Source organism: Pezoporus flaviventris, unplaced genomic scaffold (genome assembly GCF_033815535.1).
Source record: "Pezoporus flaviventris isolate CSIRO_AGI_PZ_B2104156 unplaced genomic scaffold, CSIRO_AGI_Pfla_v1 ptg000096l, whole genome shotgun sequence".
Taxonomy (NCBI): domain Eukaryota; kingdom Metazoa; phylum Chordata; class Aves; order Psittaciformes; family Psittacidae; genus Pezoporus; species Pezoporus flaviventris.
Window position 1 is genome coordinate 4,033,981 of NW_026892644.1, and position 15,897 is coordinate 4,049,877.

A 15,897-nucleotide genomic window follows, 5' to 3' on the forward strand; every position below is an offset into this window, starting at 1 on the left:
GTTCACGCAGCAAACCAGTACAAAACACTGATTCTGCAGTTAGGCTACCTACACATTAGCATACTAGAGTTCAATTTTTCCATAATGCTGTGTTCTGTTTAGTCCTTAGTAAGGTGATACATACTCAAAACACACACTTGTCTTCCTGGTGAATCTGTAAATCACTACTAGCACTGAAAAACTCCTTTCCACATCCTGGCACACCAGTTATCTCTGCATTTGAAGACTAGCGTATTGATTTCATTGTAGAAGACTCACATTCTAGCACAGCAGCACTATCAGACAGCTGGAACAGTACTTTGGAAAAACAGTGTTTTGTAAAAGACACATGATTTAAGAGATTAAAAGCTTTGTTAATCCATATACTTGCAGTATTTTTTGATATGACAATATTTAATCGTAAAGGCAGTCACTAACATAATAAAACAATTCAGGACCAGTGCAGAGTCCCCCAGCAGTTTTTTTAATGATAACATAACAGACTAACACTGTTCAGCTACTCAAGCTCCCTATAACAAGCCACAGAGGCTGAGTGAGTAATAGCATCTTGACCTCACCCACCTGTCCTTTGTGTATTTCACAGATGTTTCTAACACCTACTGTTTTTACCTCTGCAGATTAAAAATCCTAGACACAGGTGTTCCATTGGTGCTATCCTGAATAAGTGTGGAGACACTGGTTAGAACACCTCTAGGCTTCAGCTTATCCCATGTTGCAACCCCCTGAACAATGACTTTGTGTCACTGGAGCATCTTATCTATGCATTTATCTTCTGCTGCCTTTTACTCACAGTGACTTAAAATCACCAATTCTAAAACAAACTGCAAGTTAACCCTCCCCTCAACTGATTTTAACTTTTCAACTACCATTTTTTCCTATCAGTAACTACTAAATATGTTCATTTACAACTAAACAAAGCTTTAAAAAAGCCAAAACCAAGTAACCCAGCAGAAAGTCTGTATTACCCACACTTGAGCCGTTGGTGTTTCAGTATGTAGTATGTTCCTCCAATTTCTGAGGGTAGGTTTCTTAATCTAGTATCAATGGTGTATTTAATAACATCTTTTTAAAAAAATCTACAGGGAATTTTAAACCCGCATAACATACAGAAGTCATACAAACTCTTTGATGTGCTTGTAACATAAGACAGTACATTCACAAAACTTGAAACCAATTATCTAAAAGTAGCAATGTCAATGGTAGGTTGTATTTCCAAATCCTTCGAGATTTCAGAACTAGTATGGCACATTCTCGTTTTCCTTTCCCAAGGGTAAAAAGAGAAAAAAGCTTTTTCGCCTTAAAAGAATTGGTTCCTCTAGTGAAAGTGAAGACATCATTTAGCAAATTAAAGTGACATGACCTGACTGTGCCTTTAAAAGTTGGTTCAGCAAGTAAACAGATTTCAGTTTTTTAGGTAGTGAGCTCTACTAGTATAATGAATGCTAGAAGTCGTACGTAGTATCATTTATTCATAGCTTGAATATGACAACTACTAGAGGAAATGCTAATTTAAGTGACAAAGATTACTAAGTAGAAGAATAACATTGTAACACTTGTTACTGACTTTGATGTGGGAGTTGAACAAAAACTTATTTTAAGAGACATGATCTACAAACAAATTTAAAAATCCTCAACCAAACCACAACCCAAAACCCACAACATGCTGCTCATCACCACACCAGTGGTACCCTTTCCCTTTGCACAGCAGTTGGGGTGCTGTCCTCCCTCTCCCACGACACAGCTCAGCTGTCTGCCTCTTTCCTAGGCAGCCCTCTCACCATCTCCCACTTTTCATCAGTCTCCCCAGTACCATTCAAACTATTTACATTTTCCTAGGATGCCTTCATCCAAAAGAGGTGAAAACCGGCATTTACTCCAGCATTACCCATTCTGGCTACTGGAATTTTTATCAGGCCGTTTCTTCACTAAAGAAAGGTAAGAACATGCCATTCTATAACGAAAAATTCTTGTTCTAACTTGTGTTAGACTACATACTTATTAATAATGGCCAGTATTTCCAGATCCAATTAGGAAGAAAAGCTCAACTCTGAAGAGCTCCATAGACAACTCAGAAATTCTCACACATGAAAGCCACCTCACTGAGGTTGAAAGACTGTGTTTGAATATGTGAATATAACCCAGTTTGCAACATACTGCTGGCAGCCATGGCCTCTTGGATAACTGGCCAGAAGGACTTATTTTTGACCTGCTGCTCCAGCTGCATTAGCTCACAAACACTTAATATTACAACTGATCTGATCTGAAAAGATGCTTGAAGAACAGGAGTCTTAACACCAATGAAACAGTCTAGCACAGAGCATCATCAATGCAGTATGCTCAGAAAGAGGAATATACTTTTTTTTTTAAACTTGCATTAAAAGACAGCTCAGCTTTTGCATTAAAAAGACCTCTCAATTGCATTTTCATGACACAGCACAAACAAAACCACTGCAGCATCTTTAGAAGTCCTAGCCTACCTGTCCAGCTGTACTCAGTAATCACAGGCTGCACTATCCAGTGCATAAACCCTGTAACCAGTTTTCCTATTAATTGCTAGATATTTCTGTTACCAAAATGAAGGAAAAAGAATCATCAGTTAAACCTTCTGCAAACAGATCTCTAGAGATTTAATTATTATCCACTAGATAAACAACTTCCTCTAGAGCAAAAGGATGATCGGTTATCTGCCCCTAAAGAAGTAGTTAAAGAAACTGTATCTTCCACAGAAACCATAACTAAGGAAAATGCCAGTGGAGCTAAGGCACATTCCAGATGAAATTTTTCTCTTCAGATTTTTTAATTCAAGGATCTCTGATTGTTAAAAATTCATCATTAGCTTTTGTTTTTAAGGGAACGTATTTCTTTAGCCCATAACAGTTCTCAAAGTGATTTGTAGAAAACTAGGTATAAAATGGAAAACTGGATGATCACAGGTCAGGGCTTCTTGTCTCTACCTGCAAAGTATCTCAGGAACATTTCAAATTCCTTAACTCTTCCTTATGAATTGCTGAGTTGTCACAGCAGTGATAAACCAGAAAAGCATCTTACCCACGTATTAGTATCAAAACCACACACATGGCAAGTAGTACATTTTCCATTTATGTATAAATGGAGACCTCACTTGTGAGAGTGAGACCTCACTTGGAGTCTTGTGTACAGTTCTGGTGTCCTCAACATAAAAAAAGACATGGAACTGTTGGAACAAGTGCAGAGGAGGGCCACAAGGAGTATCGGGACTGGAGCACCTCCTGTATGAAGACAGGCTGAGAAAGTTGGGACTCTTCAGCTTGAAGAAGAAAAGGCTGCATGGAGACCTCATAGCAGCCTTCCAGTGTCTGAAGGGGGGCTATAAGGATGCTGGGGAGGGACTCTTCATTAGGGACTGTAGTGATAAGACAAGGGGTAACGGGTTAAAACTTAAAACAGGGGAAGTTTAGATTGGATATAAGGAGGAAGTTCTTTACTGTGAGGGTGGTGAGGCACTGGAATGGGTTGCCCAGGGAAGTTGTAAATGCTCCATCCCTGGCAGTGTTCAAGGCTGGGTTGGACAGAGCCTTGGCTGATATGGTTTAGTGTGAGGTGTCCCTGCCCATGGCAGGGAGGCTGGAACTTGATGATCTTAAGGTCCTTTCCAACCTTAACTGTTCTATGATTCTATAAGTAGGGGGGATTGAACACTGTATCTGCCTTGTCTCAGGCCAAGAGGCGCCCCCCCCCAAACAGTTCTTAATTCCACAAACTGCTTCAGATGCTTTTCTTTAACAGAAAGAGTATAAGTGAGTATGAGGTAACCCTTTTTCTGTGTTACCAGCACATGAATAAAATCAAGAATGATTCATTCTGAAGCTTAATAACACAGCTGAATATACTTCAGAGCTAGGGAATGGGAGATCCAGCTAAATGTTAGCAACAACCCTTCACTTCCATCCTTGAAATTAGGAAAGCATAAAACTAAGACACCAGAATATCTGAGAGAGAACACATTTTACGTAATTCTCAAAGCTCTTTACATAGGTGTTTATGTTTAAAACAGCCTTCATAAAAATGGATGATAAATTAAATAGTGATTTGTTTTCTCCCCACCTTCTCAATTAAGGTGTATTTATTCTAGTCTTCAACTCCTGCAGTTGTTCAACATTTCCAAAAAAACCCAAAAGAATAACTTGACCTTCAAGTATTACGGAGCGACAGGCCTATTATACACTTTTCAAGTAATTTTAAAAACAAACATGAACATAATACCAGCCTAATTATTGTTTTCTTAGCAACAATGGTATTAGGTCTTCTAGGTTCTTCCACAATCCATAAAAGAATAAAGACTTTTGAGTTGGACTGGAGGGGAGAGAAGCACCAAAATAAGCCTGAGATATCTGCACAGAGAACGCCTTATACAGCTCATCTATAGGTTCTGGATGAGCAGCAATTCCAGCCCGAGTGCTTCTGCTAATCGAGTGATAATGCAAAGCATTGAGTTCAGAAGAACAGAAATGCTTTGTCAAAGTCCACACGCTCCTCAGTGCTCACAACTCTATCTTGAATCTCACTGCCAGCTGATGCCAGAGATTAGAGGACTGGCATGAAGCATGCAGCATGACACACTGATTTACAAATCAACAGCCACATACAGCACTAGACTGAACATGCCTGCTTATTGTTGTTCAAGTAAAACACAAGCTACTACTTTATCCCTTCCCTGCTCAGAAACTGTGAAGCACCTATGTTAATGCCTCCCCTTGGTTCTAGTAGTAGCTTGTACTTTAAGTCTAACCTTATGGGGGAAAAAAAAAAAAAAACAAAAACGACACAGTAATTCCTGATCTTCATTTCACTCTGGAATTATGTGGATGCTTTATAAAAGTCTCACATCATCGTCTGATTTTCCTGGTTGTAGCTTTATTCCCAACAATTCTAAGTGTCCTACCAGATGCCATGAAGCAATGAAGCCTTCACAGGACTTATTTAAATTGAACTGTGATAACTGAAATAGTCTGAATGGTACAGATTCAGTATCAGCAGGAAGCATGCCTACCTCCTGAAAGTTTATATAGTTCTCAAAAGACAAACAAACAAAACAAACAAAATAAAAAACAAAAAACCCCCACCTAGTAAGGGAAAAGCAGCCCACTGTGTATTTAAGAGAGTCAGAAAATGATAGAGAGAATTCCAGAGGTACCTCTTCTCCAGAGCTGAAACTGCTTCCTCGGAAAGCTAGCAGAAACCACACTTTACCTCTCCCTTCTTGAAACAGAAGTTTCCACACCAAGGTCGGCCCTATAAGCAGGGCCCCCAGCAGTGGCTACTAAACTAGACTTCACTTTAACTAAAGACAACAGCAACAGAGTAAGAAAGAAATGATTACATGATCAAAACCCAACTGCTGATCACCACACAAGACATTCTTGTAAAGGTCAGGATGGAACAGAGACAGTAAAAGTTAAAATTTAAAACTTATAAATCACTTTGTATTTCTGGACCCAGGGATGCATTGTAGGAGCAGTAGCACAGCCGCTGCCATACCTCTACAGCAGAGATTGCAGGGAAAACTGCTGGAGCAGTAACAGCTTGCAACAGAGTTTGTGGTTTATCAGCTTTTCTTGCACTATACCATTTAAAATACTCCCACATCTGAATCAAGTACTTTGCCTTTTAATGTCTCTGGTTGCATATGGTCAAATCAAGATGAAGAGCCTTTTTTCTTTTTTTTTTTTAAATAAGGTATCTCAGCAGTAGTTTTTCTTCATGTACATCACATTTTTTGAATATGCTGTGGTCTAGAGGTCACTTGTACAGAGAGCAGACGCAATGCAGACAACTGCAATACATGACAACATGAATTTCCAGGTGCAGGTCTGATGTGAAAATAAGCCACTACATTTTGTCATTTCTTGAAATGGAGCTTGGAGCAGAGGAGCTGGTGGGAATCAAACAAATCCCCTGGTTTTAAGTGTTCCTGACTCAACACAGGAAGAACACAGCCAGAGTTTTCTTTAGGAGCATCAAGCCAAAGTTTATGAAGTTACATTTTCAAGAAAAAAACACAGTTTAGGAAAGACAGCGACAACCAGCAGTCACGGAATGCTGACACATGAATTGCCATTCCCAGTCAAATATTACAAAAATCTTGAATATATTAAGCACTAGTCTAGAACTAGGATTTCCTGCCTCCATTTATAAGAATTGTAAAAGCCCCAATGTGTTAAAATACACAGCCTTAAAAACTGGCAAAAAGAGTTTTCCCCTCAATACCTGCACATTTGTTATATGACAACTTCCGTCAATACAAGCTTTACTTGCTACAAATGAGAAGTTCAGATTTATAAAAATAAAGTGTCATTAATGCTCGATCAGACAATTTTTAACCAAGTTTCAGTGGGATACAGGATCTCTTCAACATTTTATACAAAAGAGCTATACATTCCAAAGCATATTTCTTTTTAAAGCTATTTTGTCTAAGAAGTTGACTGGGCTTATGTCTACAAGATTAGTTTAGAAGTTATCTGCAGGTTTACTTTTAGAGAGTCTGGTCAGTCATACACATTGATCAAGCAGCTGGGGAGGAGCACAGTTCCTGCCTACTGAGCCCGTACTTCAAAACTTCTGCTCACGAGTTTACAGAGTTGCTCTATAACAGGTAGCTGCAGTACCAGATTTTTAAGAATGGGAATTGATAACAAAAATATTTTTAAAGGGACTTAGCATACTTGTCCTTTACTGGAAGGAAATGTTTTGCTAAGAAAAGCATTAGGATATTTCACTGAAAATAAGTAGATTGAATTTCTTTGCCTCACCTCCCACTGGGGTTACAGAATCAGAGGTACATTGATATAATGTGCCATACCAAAAGTAACGGCTTCCAGCCAGATATTAACCATCCAAAGGAGGATCCATTCATAAATACAAACACATCAGATTCTCCAGGTGTGAACAAATATTGCAAAGCCTGTAACTTTAAAGATTTAGCCCATAATGATATACAATGACCACACTAGTTAGAGCCAGAGTTAGCATGCAGTGAAAGCATGTCCATGGAGAGACAGTTATATCCCTTTCCCCCATTCCCCAAATAATTTTTGAGGAAACTCTCAGATCATGAGGACTAGAACCATCTTGTTTTCTCCTTAAATTTCAAAAAGACTTTCAATAGGGCTCTGCTGAGCTCTAAAAACTAAGGTGTCATCAAGAAGCATCTATCCTCTCACAGATCATAGAAACATAGCAGGTAGATTTAGGTAAGATATTAGGAAGAAATTCTTCTCTACGAGGGTGGTAAGACATTGGAACAGGCTGCACAAAGAAGCTGTGAGTGCCCCAATCCTGGCAGTGTTCAAGGCCAGGTTGGAGAGAGCTTTGAGCAACCTGGTCCAGCAGAAGGTGTTCCTACCCATAGCAGAGGGTTGCGACTTTATCATCTTTAAGGTTCCTTCCAGCCCAAACCATTCTATGCTTCTATGTTGAGATGTTAAGAATCGATTTTAAAAATTTGGAAACCAAGAAAAAAGGGAAGTCAACTATGGTAGCTCCACGCAATTCTCTAGTATCACAGACATAAGCCATTCTACTTATTCGTGCTCCCAAAAAGAAAGTGAGGATGAAGTGGATAAAAATTACTACACCAAAGGACTTGCCATTTAAGACTGGCACAAAAATCTAAATCTCATGAGACTAAAGAGAAATAAAATAGTACGAAATATATTGTTTCTAAACACCAAATGATGCAAGCCAGGAAAAAATGACTTCTAAGTGAGCACAGTGATGCCCCAATATATCTAGCAATCTTAAACATCCGAGCCATTGTATCTCCTGATACATCAGTTCAGTAATTAGCCAAACTAAACGCAAACTACATTAGGAGGAAAAGCACCAAAACCCATCACTGCAGAAGCCTACAATGCATGTGCATCCTGTACCCAGAACAGCTCTGTTTCCCTCTCCCACATGGAGAAAGAACTAGCAAGTACAGAAGGAATAACAAGACTTACCAAATGTATCATAAGGAACAAAACTAACCCACTGGGAAAAAGGTACTGTGGGTACACAAGAATGGAAGAAACAAAGAATATGAACATAATCACTCTTTTATATATGTTACATTATTTATTTATATATATATATACACACACATACAAAAATAAATACTGTGCTAGGTCAAACTGTGCAACTCCTTGCTATCTAAAGTTGCAGAGGACAGAATTTAAACACCTTAAAAATTATCAGCCAAGTTGACCAGGGTGGAAGACACAGTGTAAAGTGAGTAGCTCAAACACCACTAAGCAGAAAATACACTGCCAAGGAAGTGGCTTCATTAGAAGCCCTCAAGCTGGTTATCAGCAGTTAGCCAGGCAACAGATACCTACACCAAGAAATGTCACAGCTCTTTGCAGAAGTATATCAAGAAGTTATGTTGAACTGTTGAAAAATATTCCCACTTTTGATCAACAAAAGCTGTCAGCAGCTAATTTAATGTTACAAATCTGCATCTGCATAGACTGCATGAGAAGAATCACAGCTGCACCACTCTGATTTTCACACCATTGGTACTACCCAAAGTTCCCAGAACTCACTGCTGTGTAGTGACACTGTCAATTACAAGCCTTTAAAAAGCGCAATGAGCAAATCTATGGTGAAAATCATTTCTGTGTCCACCATAACAGATATTATGATGGAGAAATATTTAATCATAGCACTGAGATACTGTCCATAAGGCTTTTCTAGACTCTCACAAGTGATAAAAATTAGAGGAAGAAAACTGGGAGTACAAAGCTGCTTCTGTAGCATTATTTGAACAGTACTACACAAAAACTATAACCCAGCTCCAAAGCTTCAGCATTCACACAAGAGACTAACTTACCTACTGCTAATATTACTTGGAGCAAGCTGTTTGCAACCATACTATTTTTTTTTTTTGCTTACTTGATATTATAAACAAAGCTGTTTCTTGACACAGCAATCTCTCAAATAACCACATCCAGCAGCTCAGACCTCCTAAAGTACTACAACTTAATATGTAATCTGCATACAGCAATCTGCAGCAACAACTGAAATCTTAACCATCTGAAGAAAAAAACAGCGAAACATGTAGGGTCAGTAAATTTCATGGCCTTATATTGTCTGGTTAGAAGGACTCTATTCCACAGTTTTTCACACTGATCCTGTTCCTTCTCATTAGCAAATGGCTTTCAATAGCCGAGAGTACAGTTTTGATCTAAAGAAAGACTGAAGTAAATCCTGAAAAACAGTAGCATCAAAATACACAAGAGCTCATAGCAGTACCTGTAACTCTGTGCATCTATGTGGGAAATGAAAAGGGACAACCAAGGGAGGCTACATAAACCCAGTCTGAGCAGCCTCCACAAGGGTCCCTGTTTATTACCTCATAGCAAGCCTTAACACATCAAGACTCCCACTAGGTGGAGAAAGATCATCCTCAAACATTTTCTGCTTGTATCCTCTTAGCTGGACAATATAATGAGTTCAAATCCACACATTTTCACTTTGCCTTGGATAAGGTTTCTGGGAAGGAAATCAGTTAATCCTGTATCTGCCCAGATTAAAAGTTCAAACCCACTTCTGCCAATAATTTAGGGCTGGACTTCACAGTAATGCTATACTTAAACTGAAGTGAATCACAGCCAAGTATCTCAGTGATGCCTATGGTTAACTGCTAGAATAAGCTTGTCTTCACTGTATTCTGTCCTCATAGGTGGGTAGAAGAGAAGAACCAGGCTGCCACGGATTAAATTACACTACCCAGACCTTTAGGAACCAAGGCACAGGGAAGACTCCACAATGGACCAAAAAGCCACAGTACATCCTCCAACCTCCATCAGTAGGCATAAAAAGTCATTATGTTCAGACTGAGCAGGTCCAGGGAAAACCCTTTTTTCCTCAGCAAGCGCAAGCACCCAGAGAGATCGGTATCACAATAAAGACACATGAAGAAATTCTTCATTTCTTCTGGTAATGATCACACGCATAACAGTAACAACCAGGAGCTAGAAGTAAGTCTCCAGAATGACATCAATGCAGCCAGCACACAAGCATCTGATCATTTTTACAAACCTAGTCAAATCACAGGAATTTGAGAAAAGCCTAAATCAGTTCCTTAGGAAGAAAAACCACCAATCACAGACCAGAACCATGACTAAGAACTAATTTAATGTGTTTCAAAACTTTTCATTTACAAGAAAATCTTGCAGAAAACTATCACAGAATTTCTCCAACACGGGAAGTCACTACACAAGAATTTTGGTTTAATATTTAAGAAGCTGCAGTTAGCCCCACCAGCTAAATGGCATCTTGCATCAAGGTGAGGTCTTTTCCTTGCCTTCCCACAATGCACACATACTGTGAAATAGCAACATTAAACCTTGCAAGTCAGGCAATCCTCAACTGTAGGCTGTTCGTACAGTTTGTTTTACAGAAGAATCACTTGCTTCTAAACAAGGTTCATTGTGCTCAACCACTGCATTAGACATAAAGCAGGCATCATACACTATGTCTACACAGCCTGTCTTGCAGAAGGGGAATTCAGAGGGCTGGTGTTAACAAGACTGCAATGACTAGTTAACACCCAATCTCACATGAAAACACCATGGGTTCTCCCCAAGATAGAACTAAGGTTTCAAGAGAAAAGGAGGAAAAATATGTGCCTGTAATGAGAACATATTGTCTGTGGTCACTGAATGACTAGGCTGCTGTTGAAGCTACTAATGTTTGAAACTACATTAGAAATCTCAGACCAATGTCAGGTGCCACAGCCCTTATATCCAAAGTCAACTCTCAGAGTACACTAGCAAGAATGTTCCATTCCTCGAAATTTTGTAACTCATCCCTTAATTGTATTAGAGTGACACAAACAGACTTAAGAGGATGAATGTTTAAATCTCAGTAAAATCTGAGTGCACTTGTAAAATATTTCTTACCTTTCTATAAATTAAGCTGAATGAGTTAAGTCTTGCGGCCTTCCCTAAAAGTTAAGGTCCCTGCATTTGCAAAGGTAGCTTACTGCATTAAGGTTTCATACCATTCAAGCTAGGATGATTAAAGATTGTGGAAGCATCAAAACACCAAGTAGGGAAAACAAAAACAAAACAAACAAACAAACAAAAAACAAACAAAACAAAATAAAAACAAAACACACAAACAAAAAACCTAGTATACCATCCTGACTTCTCTGAAAAGCTATAGCTCTCTCTGAAGAGAGCTCTCTCTCTGCCTTGATTATCACCTCCCTTTCTCACTCTCTGGGAAGAAGCATAAGCTGTCTTCTACTAGTCACAGCGCAAGGGTTTTTTATTTGGGGCCAGAGATGTTAATGTCACAAATTAGGAAACAATTTTTTTACTGCACCCTTACATTCTCTTCAAGTTTCTCCACTCTCAGAGACAACTAAAGTGCTTTGTTTATTGTGATGTGTTCCAGTGCCAGACCCTTCACGGCCAGCACAGTGATAATCACCAAGGTCCTAAGTACAAAACAGTGCCAGAAGCATCATGGCCCTCTCTTGATAAAAAGTCAGGAACAGAGATTCAAAAGAAGTCTCAAAGTAGTAGGTCTAAAAGACTAAATGCAGAAAGAACATCTTAGTTTCTTAATATGGCAATCCAGCATAGGCCTTTGAGTAGAACAGTCCTTTCCCTTTCAAAACACTGGCTCAGGGAGGCTCTCCTAGCATTCCTTCCAGAGAAGCTGAACCCATACAGAAATGTATCAAAGCAGGCCATCAAGAAGTAAAATTACAAGGTGCAGGGATTTATTATTAAAAAAGTATCATGTATTTTATTCTGGAAGTCATTAGCACCTAACAGCAAACTGAATAAGCAAAATATTCCAAACAAGCCTCACATTAAAAGAGGCATATCTATCGCACACATATGAACTGTAACCAAATTCAGGTGAGAGAACCAAGAGGCAACTGCACCCCTACTTCTCCTTATTCTTTTAGTGGCCCGAGCCAAGTACAGCAGCTCCTTGGACAGAGCTGTTCAACATATCCAGACTTGCATACGAGACACCTGATACCAGAATCCAGCAAGCATCAGAACATAATTTCCCCCTGCAATGATCAAGTATTTAAGATGTGTTGTTATTGACTCTTGCCCTTCGGTTTTCAAAGTGCAACCATTTATGACTATCTTCTGACAGCATCATTCTTTTTTTATTAGGACTTTCCACTTCATATACTTTGTGATATTTGAGTCGTGGACATAACTATAGTGTTACTCACACGTATTCTAAAACTGATTCTCAAAAAACCTGACACCTCTAGTTTAGAGAGAAATCACTCAAATCCAACTGTACACACGAAAATGGCTAAATACATGGCTATTCTAAATAGCCACATACCCCCACTAATAAAGGTAACTGTAATATTAATATGCAAGTAAAGCTGAATCAGTTCAGCAGCTGCATTCAACAATAATAATAATTCTAGGGTCTTGGCATCAGGAGGTCATGTAATGAATCAGAGTGAAATACAAATGAGTGCTCTCTACATTTATGCTACTGTGTGTATTAACTACAGGACAGACCAGCACTAGCTGGAATCCAATGTCATATATTTGGGAGAACAGTTGAGGACAAAGCTTACTTTGATGAGAAAAAGAATCTTCCAAAATTAGCCTTAAAACCACAGCAGTTCCATCTGAAATGTGTGTACAGAAATAAAACAATGGGTCATATTGCACTGCTACTTTTGCGTGGGCTTGTGCATGATTACAAACCTATAATAGAAACTTTACAGTGTGGTTTAGTCTTCATATGCAAGGTGTTGAATAGTAATTAAGTGTTTTAAAGAGCAACCAGAAAACCCCTGTTAGTGTTCCTACATAAGAGTGGAGTGGTTTTGCTGCCTCTAATAGAAATGTCCACTTTCAAAATAATGCTAAGTCACCACACTTACTCCCTGGGTCTAAAAAAAAAAAAAATCTCAAGATTTATCTGGTAAACAGCATAATTAGAGAAGCATCTTTCCTGGAGACTTGGAGAGGGAGTAGCGTATCATATTATTCAGGGACATGGCACCCAGGTTATCTGCTTCCCAACAAGCACTGTACCCACCTCACAGGGAATGGGCTACACATTCCAAGCTCTTTCAATCCCCATCTGCACAAGGGTCAGAGCCACACAGCAGCGTACAGACAGAACATACAGTAAATACCTTTGCTATTCTGACTCAACAGACAAAAGAGAAGATTTTATCTGCTTTGTAAGAAGGGACATTTGTCTTCATAAAGCAGGTTAGTGTTTTTTGTTAGCTTCTGTAATAGAGAAGGCTTGCGATCAGTAATGTGCATCAGATAGGCAAATCGTTATCAAGAGTTTTAGTTCATAACATAACGGACGTAGGAAAGCACAGGTAGTTCAGATTGCCCATAAGGCATTAACAGAAATAGCTAAAAATTAATAGTTAGGGTGAACAAATGGCACATTTGGTTTTGTGGGTCACTACCCGCACACACACACACCCTTGTTTTTCTTCCATTCTGCTTACTAAAACTTCGTTACCTATGCACTGTCACTGTTCCCAAATTTACGCTACAACATCAGTCGGATAAATTCCCTGCTCTCATACAAACAACAAAACTTTGGAAAAGGATGAAGTATTCCTGCTGCTGCTGGAACGTCAGCAACTCAATTCCCAGACCCTCTGGAAGGAAATGCTCATTGGGTGGAGTAAGTACTGCAGAGAAGAAATCCAAAGTCAGAATAACAGAAAAGAAACATCCTCTCCCAGGAGGAAGAAAGCCTGACGTGTTTTCCGCTGCCCCGTTCCATAGGGTTAGAGAGTACAGCAGCTGCCAGGTTAGCTGCCTTCTCTGCAAGGCAAGAGCTCCAAACTGACCACATGCAAAATCCACATTGTTTCTCCTCCCCTGCACCTTTCAATTCATGTTGGTTTTATAACTTTCATATGAAACAGTTTCCATGAAAACTGTTCTAAATACTTTTAAAGGGACATTTATAGCCACAGGGGCTTTTAATTCCCCGACACACACAGCTACGCATAAGACTAAGAATGCTAGAGCACATAGAATATTCTCCCCAGACTAGCATTCAAAGACAGCATACAAAACAGCGTAAAATATCACTATTTAAGTGATATTTAAGCAGAATTAAGGTTTGTGACATGAAGTCACAAGTCCTTTGTTATACCTGAACACAGAGGTGTTGATATCAAAGACAAAGCATGTGCCCACAGCAGCTTTTCTTACACAGCAGGACATAGATCAAGAACAACCACAAAAGAAGATTAGAGTGAACATGAAGGGAAAGCAAACTCGTCTTCCTGCTAGCACTGGACACCTCTGCGGAGTCCTGAGGCTGCCAGTGATGAAAAAGCCACACACATCCTTGTGCCTCACATACACTCCTGCATTCATCCCACTCCAAAGCAGCCACAAGGTTTGTAGGCTGAGATTGTATCTTTTATTAGACCAACACATATAACAAACTGGCATACTGGTTTAACACAAGATGCTATCTCTGCAGCCAAGAAGATACTACCTCTGCATCCCCCCACAGGGGGGACAGGATGATAAAATCTGACACTTCCAAAATTCAGTAATTATTGATTGATGTAAGTTATAAATAAGCTCTTCAGTATACTCAGCAATCAATCCCACATTCTGGTGTTCCAAACTTTCACCAGAATTAGAGAAGTTTGTGAAATTAATATAAAAATTGTCCTCATGGTATGCATAAGTATTAAAATTAATGGTCATTTCCCTTGCTTTCTCAGTGACCAGCAAGAGAATAAGTGTAGTCATTTTGAAAGTAAATTAAGATAACTATGGCATAACAGAGGAAACCAATAGCTACACCTGGGGGGCAGGAGGGGTAGAAGAGGTCTTTAAGGTACTCTTAGAACAAAACACATCATAAGTTACCTACTATCCGAGTCTTTTCAGACAAGTAGGAGAAAAAGAAAGCATTTAGCATACTGTATCTGAGCAGTAAAATAAGAATCTTGCATCAGTTTGAAAGGGATCAAAAAAAAATCCCCAAACTATCTATTATAAGTCATCACATGGTATCCATAACAGGCAGCATTATGGTTGCTGAACATTCCAACTTTAGGATTTGCTTCCTATTTAAAGGCGTTTACAAGTCTTGCATTTAGTCTTTTCTCACAGTTCAGCACAAATTTGGGTTGTAGGTGGCAAAATCCATTACACAGGTATGTAAATAATGCCGAATATTTAGGTGAAGCTACAGTCATGTATTGCTAGAATTTGTTATCATACCACACTTTCCACAGAAAAAAAATAAAAAAATAAAAAAAAATCTGACATGCTTGAACTGAAGAATGCTTGGGAATTTACTACTCTCCACAAAACAGACAGGGTCTGTTTCTGCACATTTTTCAACCTTTAAAAGGTATTTTAGCTTCCAGAATGGCTCTCATACTAATTGTCTATAAAAGGACTATGATGCAGAACTGTTTATGGTGTAAGTAGATTTCCTCCTCTAAAACCTTACTCCAGATAAACTTTACACTTGCTTTTCTAGGTGGAGAAAGGCATTATTATTTAAATTTTATTTTCAATTGATCTAGCAACAGCCAAAGTACCAAATGCAATTCATTGATAAATGATATAGAAAGTAAACTGCAACAACTCACAACAAAAAAAAAGATATTGTTTTCTTAAACATTTTGAAGAACAAAAGAAAAAACCTGACACATTTAGGTGAAGAGCCTGTCCATCATCTCTGTTCTTCTTCAAAAACAATGCCAAAATTATGTTGTTTGCAGAACACTCCTTCTCCAGTAGTCACTGAATATTTTAGAACTCTGACCTTTTGGCTGACACTTAGATCTAGTTCAGTGCCAGAGTCCAGGTCTCCAGTACCCACAGTACCTCACTGTACCACACTAACTTACCAGCTGTGGGGAAA

At 38.9% G+C, this 15,897-nt stretch overlaps 1 protein-coding gene across 9 annotated transcripts in view; it reads right to left on the bottom strand.

Annotated features, from left to right (window-relative positions):
- Window positions 1-15,897, bottom strand: part of CNOT4 (CCR4-NOT transcription complex subunit 4) — an 85,438-nt gene that overhangs the window by 56,151 nt on the left and 13,390 nt on the right. The window contains exon 1 of one of the 9 annotated variants that reach the window (XM_061476410.1): window positions 970-992. The exons of the other annotated variants lie outside the window; for them this stretch is intronic. The gene's annotated coding sequence lies outside the window, so the exon portion shown is untranslated. Of the gene's footprint in view, window positions 1-969; window positions 993-15,897 lie in introns of those variants that run through there. 9 annotated transcript variants of the gene reach the window in all.